At 39.4% G+C, this 8000-nt stretch overlaps 1 non-coding gene across 1 annotated transcript; it reads left to right on the top strand.

The window, feature by feature from the left end:
* Positions 1-7385: 7385 nt before the first annotated feature.
* Positions 7386-7489, top strand: LOC124972769 (small nucleolar RNA U13). Its single transcript, XR_007106545.1, has one exon. It is a non-coding gene; the product is annotated as a small nucleolar RNA U13 (small nucleolar RNA).
* The last annotated feature ends 511 nt before the right edge of the window (positions 7490-8000 follow it).

The raw sequence follows: 8000 nt of genomic DNA, 5'->3' as shown, positions 1-8000 counted from the left end.
CTGGAGGAGGGGAGAAGATGGAGGAGAGAAAACATACTCTTGTCAATCAGAGATTCTTAACTTTGGTGTACACTAGAAATTACCTCAGGATGTTTTTAAAATGCCAATGCCAAAAATATCAAGAGATCCATCCTACACAAGTTGAATAAGAATCTGTGCATAGGGCCTGGGTATTTGTGGTTCCCCCACATGATTTTAGTGTGCTCCAGAAATTGGTGGGCACTACTGTATGTAACAGTAGGCCAGAAGTATAGAGAAAGGTTAGTTCTTATGTGAAATGCTAAAGCTTAGTGGGAAATTACTTTTATAAGTTAAAGAAAGCCTAACTGGAGTGTCAGTGACTCAAGGAACAACCAAAATATATTAAAATGGAGCTCATAGCTTAACACACTCATGAATGGGTCAAGCCACACTGCGTGAAATTGGGTACTTTCTATTCCTCATGTTGAGAGATTAAAAAAATACATGAATTACCTGTTGGGTACAAATCACTGAGCAAGGCACTTCGAAATATGTGAGTGAATTTAACTCATATCACTGTGTGGTAAGTGCTATTATTATGTCCATTTTCCAATTTAGGAAACTGAAGCTCGAGGAGACAACCTTACTCAAGATCACAGAAGAAGTGGCAGAACCAAGATTTCAACATGTCTTCTGACTCCAAGACCTTCCTCCAGTACATCAGGTTGCAATGGTTTGAAAAGCCCTATAAAAACATATGCTATGAAGTCATGTGATTTAAATGGTACAATCATATTGATGATCAATAACATGTTAGCCTGGTCTTTTCCTGCCCGGATTCTGGTGTCTCTCATCTTGCCTACCTGTGGAATTCCAATATGTCTTCCTGCCATCCCAGCCAAAGATGCAGTCATCAGAGACAGAACAAAGAAAGACACTTGCCAATCAGCCCTCTCTTTCCCGGAGGAATGAACATGTCATATCTTTGACTTTGAAATCACTTCCCATAATGAGTTTTGCCAGAGTACAGGAACAAAGAATTGTGTCTTATTCTTAGCACATATTCTCAGCATGCCTTTTAATGACTCCTGTGGAACCAGTTCCAAGCATGCTGTGTTTCTGTCTATACTGAGCATTAGCAAGCACAAACAAACACCTCTCTACAATGGTTTGAAATTAGCAAGACAGTGTTGAATACATTTCTGCTCTTTTGTTGTTGAAAACTAAAATATGTATTTACTTTCTTCCGAAGTAACCAAAAATTTCAGACTACACTGTGCCTGTCTGTTTTGGCTGTGTTTAAAGACAGCACAGTAGTTGACATAGTATGTAGATTTGAGCCCTGGCCTGCAAGTATTTTCATCTACTTCTTGGAGGTGGTAGGAAGAGTGATAGAAGTATTTTTATTTCATCTGTTGGCAGCCCATTCCCACGTCCAACATGCTCATAAAAAGTCTCTGCAATGAAAAGCCAGCAAAGGGTGACAGAAGAAATAAAAGGCAAACCAAATTTAATCTTGGGATTTTTATGGGTACTGTGAAGGAAAAGTAAATGTCACAATGCTGCCTACAAGATGCTACCACTTGTATGCCAGTTTCGCTTTCCAGTGTGGCTTATCAACAAAGTTCAGTAGCCACTGAGTGAGATGCTTTTTGGAATAAAAACATGCTCACACACACAGTGGCTCCACATACATTCATACCCAAATGAAGAAACCAACTCTTGCTATACCTATAGTTTTTACAGCACTATTTGGGGAGCAGTGGCATACATGAAGATGGTCATATGTCGTGATGTCATCTGTGCTTAGGCAGGGGACACAGTGGGAGGGAGTCATAAGGAAACCCTCATTAGAACATACAACCACCATCATTTCATGCTACTCCCTGGCAGGATGAAGTCTAATGCTATGGTTGCCAGAGTAAATTAGATAGTCAAATTCATCTTCCAAAACTCCCAATGATGTCTGAGCAGAGATAAGAGATCATTAGTATCTCAAAATGATGATCAAGTTTGCTCTCACTTTCCTAGTGAAGCCAGAATTGAGGACAGACAGCATAGAAATAGGAAATTGGGTCAAATCGAGAAAATGGAGGCCATGAAAGCCATCTGCCTCTGGGAGAATGGAATGTCAAAAGACCTCCAGAGCCCTTTGATTACCAAATTTACTTGCCCTTACCATCCTTTTTCAAAAGACTGCAGGTAAAGAGTTGCTAATTAATGCCCCTGGGCTTCATTTGGTCCTTCCCCCACCCCCCATCTACTTCTCACCTTTTTGCCATCTCACGGGCATCTCCTGGGCCTAGTCACATAGGCAGGAAGGAGTGGAGTGAGATAAGCGGGGAGAGAACAGGAAACAAAGGTCACCCTATTTTATGAAAGATGCAGGGTGCCCTCACTTCTTGGGATTCTAGAACATCATAGAGGGCTCCCTTCTCCCTCCAGGGAGAAGTCTGTGTTACCACTTTTCTTTAATAAAGCTTCTTATTTTCTACTCTACACTTTCCTTGGCGTGCTTCTCTGATGTATACTTCAACATCTGAGGAAGCAGAACTCCTCACCGATAAATGGTGATATAAGTAGTGACTGTACAGGCCTGGATATCAAACCCTATCAGGCATGCAGGCTTTTTATAAGTGTTGTGTTGATACAAGTGCTTTTAATAAAGTGCTTGGTAAGACCATAATAAGGATGCAGACTGCCAAAAATTCTTCCCAGAAAACTGAAAAAACTTGGTTCCTTTGTTCCAGGATCTTACCTTGTGCTGGGTAACTGTCCTGAAACACTACATCACCCCAGGGCTACCTTCACATACCCCAGGGGAAAAAGCTGGACAATTGTGTGACTTTCAGGGAAAACCTGCTCTCAGGCAACCTGGGGGAAAAATATTGTCCATATCTCTTTGACAAGGTCTCTCTTGCTCAGTCGTCTGTCTCCCTGAGTTGCAAATGGAAACAGCGAAAGTTCTGTGCCAGTTGAAGCCTACAGGATCTTAATGCATCTCTCAAACTGGCATTCTTCAGAGTACATGGTGCCTGACATTGCTCTTGCTTCCAGTAGCATGGCTGCTTGGGCTCTTGGCACTGCCAGAATATTTTTGGGACATAAAAATCTGCCAGGTCAGGGCTGAGTGCCATGGTAGGATAGGAGAAAAATAAACTGGTGAAAGAAATTTCTGTGTTTTTCTCAGAACTCCAAACTAAAAATAAAAACAGAAGACACTATAACTACCACAGATGCAAACCAGCACAGAGGAAAAATACCCACAATGATGTCCATGTGTGTGTTCACTGTGCACTCGAGCTCACTCATAGGATGGCTGTGAACATGGCATGAATTAATACATGTAAAGCACTTAGAATACTGTGTAGTACAATGTAAATGCTACATAATTGTTATTATTACTTGCTTTAAGATGGGTGATTGTCCATATTGAATTAATTGAAAGAATTAAATATACCCATTTCTCTAGCTATATGCTGCTCAGACAGATCTTAACCAGAATAGGTGAAATTTAAGAGGACTCAGCTTCAAATATTACAATTAACACAGCAAGAAGAATGAAAGAAAGAATGGGAACAACTAGGATGATGCTGGCTGACCACAGAAAACAAAGAGAAGGAATTCTAACAGTGCCCTAATCAGGAATTCACCTGGGAGACTTCTGCAAGCCTTTTCAGAATCCCTCTTCCCCCAGATCTTGAATGTAAGGAGTTTTGTAAACAGCTATGTAATTGCAAAGCTGAAAAATGTTCCCAGACTTATAGAAACCAAATGCTGAAATTATTTTCCTCTCTGCTTACCTCCTATTGGAGGTCAGAGAACCCCCATTTAATTTAGTATGGTGGTCAGGCTCTCCATGTTTATTCAACACAACTCAGATTGAACCTTCCCTGTTTGACATCTGGGTTCAGGAGAGACTGTCCATAGTTGTGATTTGTGAATGACTATATCCACCAGGGTGCTTCTCACACATAGGCCTAATTCACTACCCTATTCAAATTCCTCTTCAAGTTATCACGCTTGAGACATATTTAGAATCCTGGAACATGAGTGCCAGAAGGAGCTTTTGAGATCAACTGGTCCAACCTCCTCATTTTGCACTCACAACTGATAGCTGCATTCCAATTTGTCACCAACGTTGCTTCTGGTGTGATTAGGGCTGTGAACACTGGGAAAATGGGAAATGGTCTTCTTCCCCACATTCTCAGAAAGGCCAAGGTCACAGACACCCCTCCCCCGGCAGCCTCACACACAGTTTTCACTGTTTCTTTGCTGCTGCTGTGTGACGCAGCTTATAAAGCAACAGCCCTTTGTTGCTGAGGGAAGAACAAAACCCTGGCCTCCCAGCAGTAGAGAGATTTATAAGAGCTCAAGGAAGGTCAAAAGGGTAAATTACCCTGTGACTTGTATGTAATCAGCATCTTTCCAGTGTGCTACAGGATGAGGCTGATTACATGGAAGGCAAAGGTGAGGAAAAAGGAGTATAAATAATCACAGAAAATGAAGCTTCAACAGGTTAGGGTCCTCATCTTTTTTTTCAGTCTTTATACAACATTCTGCTAGATCTTTTTTTTATAAGAGCGTTTAGGAAAAACAAACCTTAAAAGATTCTTCCCAGTTCATCCAAAAGGAATTGGACATTTCTTTTTATTGTATGGGATGTGTCAAAGAAGAAAATGATCATAAATTGGAAGAAATTCTTGAGAATTGGAAGCAATAATTACTGAGAAGTCACTTCCATGAGGAGGTGTGACAAGCACGTTTCTTTTCCCTCTCTCCTGTTTCGTTCTCTTATTGTTTCATACATGACAGAAACAATGTTTTTATATTTTGGCGAAACTGAGATGAGCATATCTTTACATCTCTCTCCCAATTTATGTCTCTCCTGTCTTTCTCTCTCTCTCTCTCTCTCTCTCACACACACACACACACACACACACGTGTACACACACACACACACACACACACACACACACACACACACACACAGATGCATACACATCTTCAGTGCCCATCACATACTGGGAACTTTCCATCTGTAGTTCACCCCACCCTAGCACTCAGCACATTGTACTTTAAGTGCTCACTAGGTGATAGTAAGTTGCATGAGAGCAGAAACCTCATCTATTTTATTTACCACTGCACCCAACCTCAGGCATAATATCCAGCAGAAAGGAGATTCCTAGTAACTATCAGACGAATGAGTGAACAAATGATTATGGTATGAGTTCCTTGAAGAATTGTGTTGCTTAAAAAAAAAAGTGTTTGTACTTGTAGATGAACCAGAATGTCTTTATTTTGTTTATTTTTATGTGGTGCTAAGGATCAAACCCAGTGCCTCGCACATGCTAGACAAGTGCTCTGCCACTGAGCTACAGCCCCAGCCCAGTTGTGTTGCTTTGATTCCAAACCAAACTGAGGAGAACTTTTTCCTAGGCAGTGTTTGTGCCTATCTCCCCAACCATTACAAGGGTCACCACCCTGTCTGCCTCGTTCACACAGGATTCCAGTTCTCAGCAATGTGCAGGTGCTTGGGTGTTGGTTTAATGTCATAATTAATATATTATGGAATCATTTAATGAAGCAATGGTGATGATCCTAGAAATTTAAGGAAAAACTCTTTTAATATAAAATAAACCCTTTTAAATAACAGAATTAAGAATCAAATGTAATTTATAACTAAATTGTAAATCTCTACTTAAATGCTTTCTGATTATTGCTGTGTATAAGACATGACTGACTTCCAAATTCTATCAACCTTCTCCCTAAAAATATTGTTTTATAGTAAACACATTATGGAATTTCTATATTCTGTATAGGATTTATATTCTCATATAATCACCAAGTACATGACCATACTAAACAATGGTAATTATATTGAGGAAATGTTAGCACATTTACGAATTAGGGCATGTCTAGATGTTTCTGTTAAGTATGGTCATTTTTGAAGCATGATATTTATCCACTAAAACCTTTAGTGTGTATGAAGAAGTGAGGCTATCTATACTTCCCATAGATAATTTAGAATTCCACAAAAATGGAATATAGGCTAAATAAATGCTTTTCATGCAAAGCATTAACTATATGAAAGTATTCTAAGTGATAGCAACATATCAGGATTTGAGCCCTCCCTTTTTCTTTTGATGCAAAGACAGCAATAGGTTCTCTAACTGCTTACCTCTCTTTCTCATTAGGGCTCCCATACCCTAGATTCAGCTGCTCCAGCAACTATATTAACTTCTAAGTTATTCTTTCCAATTCTGGCTTTTCCCCACTCTAGTCCTTTATCCAGAACACCAAAATGATTTTTCTAAATACAGACTTGATCATACTGCTACTCTGCTCAAAGCCACATTGCCTATGATTGCCTTAGTTTGTCTTCATGATTTGTCTACCAAGCCAGTCTCATCCTTGCTGCCCTCCCCTTACACCCTAGGTTGGAGTTAACACTTCCAAAAAGAAAACATGCTCCACCCTTGCACAGGTCTTTTTTTCCTGTTGTCATTCTATTTTTTAAAATTCTCTTTGTTCTTTATAGCTATACAGGACAGTAGAGTATATTCTGACATATTTATGCCAACATGGAGTATATCTTATTGTTCTAAATCTGCTATTCCCTTACCCAACTTTTTCAGCCAAAATGATTCTAGCCACCTCTCTAGGTCTAGCTCTAGGACAGCTTTTGGTAGGTCTTCTTACCCAGAGTGAGCTAATAGCTGCCTCCTATCCATTCTCCGTGCACCCTGTATATCCTTCTTTCATGGCATTTACAACTCTGCATTAGTATTCGTTTGATGCATGACTTTCTGCACCATTTGATTGTGAACTCCTTGGGGATTACAGCTGGAGTTTTGTATAGTGTTTAATAAATGTTTGTTACATGAATGAATGAATGAGTTAATGAGTTCATTATTTCCCTCTGCTATGGACATTAGCATTCAAAACAGTTCTTTTCCATTTGGGAATCTCTTTATTTCCATATAGTATAATGAGGCCTCTTAAGTTTACCAGAGGTCTGGGAAAAGGAAATGTAATAAATGGAGAGTATTTTTAAGTGGGCATGTGTGGGCATTAGCTTAAACCTTTTGAAGACAGACGTTCCACTCCAGAAAACATTATGAACAAGAATGTTGAAAAAAATGGTTTGTTGCATAATAGCTGGAACTGAAAAGTTCTTTTCTTTATCCCTGGGGACAATAAGGTAATAACCTACATTTCAGTACTCTTCCACCCACCTGTTCTTGATAGTGTTTACTATATGAAGAAAAAAAACCCTTAAATTCTTTCATAGATACTTCTGGTCTCCTCTGAAAAGTGAAAAGAAATATATTTTCATGTTAATTGTTCCTGATTTTCATAATTTTATGAAGATCAGGTGATATTTACAAGTATCTTGTAGTGTTTAAAAACTAAATTGCTAGATCCTTTTCTGATCCCTAAGCATGATGATTGGGATTTTACAGCAGCCTGTGAGATATGCCTCCCTCAAATCTTGTTACATTATCAGCACATTACCAATCTGACATGAAAAAGCAAATCTAAATTGCTGGAAGAAGCTAATAATTATTTCTTCAATTTACAAAAATGTGGAAATTTTGCCATCTGAAATCTAATAGACATGCTTGCTTTTGTGTAATTTGAATTACAGCACAATATTTTTTTGTATTGGGGATTGAACTCCAGGGTCTTGATCAGGCTAGGAAAGTGCTCTACTGATGAACTATATCAGAGCGCCCATGTTTTCAAAAATTTTATTTTGAGACAGTGTCTCATTAATTTGCCCAGGCAGGCCTCAAACTTGAGATTCTCCTGCTTCAGTCCCCTGAGCAGCTGGGGTTATAGGCATGTACCACCACATCCAGCTTCATGGTACAATTTTGGGTTTTGGGTTTGTTGTTGTTGCTGTTATGTTTTTGTTTCTTTCTTTGTTTTTGCTCTGCTGGGAGATTAAACCCAAGGCCTCATGCATACCAGGCGAGTGCTCTATCACTGAACTACATCCCCAGCCCTCATAGCAAAATTTGTAAATTAAGACA

The sequence above is a fragment of the Sciurus carolinensis genome, chromosome X (assembly GCF_902686445.1).
Source record: "Sciurus carolinensis chromosome X, mSciCar1.2, whole genome shotgun sequence".
In the NCBI taxonomy this organism is placed as follows: domain Eukaryota; kingdom Metazoa; phylum Chordata; class Mammalia; order Rodentia; family Sciuridae; genus Sciurus; species Sciurus carolinensis.
The sequence above is the reverse complement of the archived record's forward strand: the minus strand, read 5'-3'. Positions and strand labels throughout refer to the sequence as shown.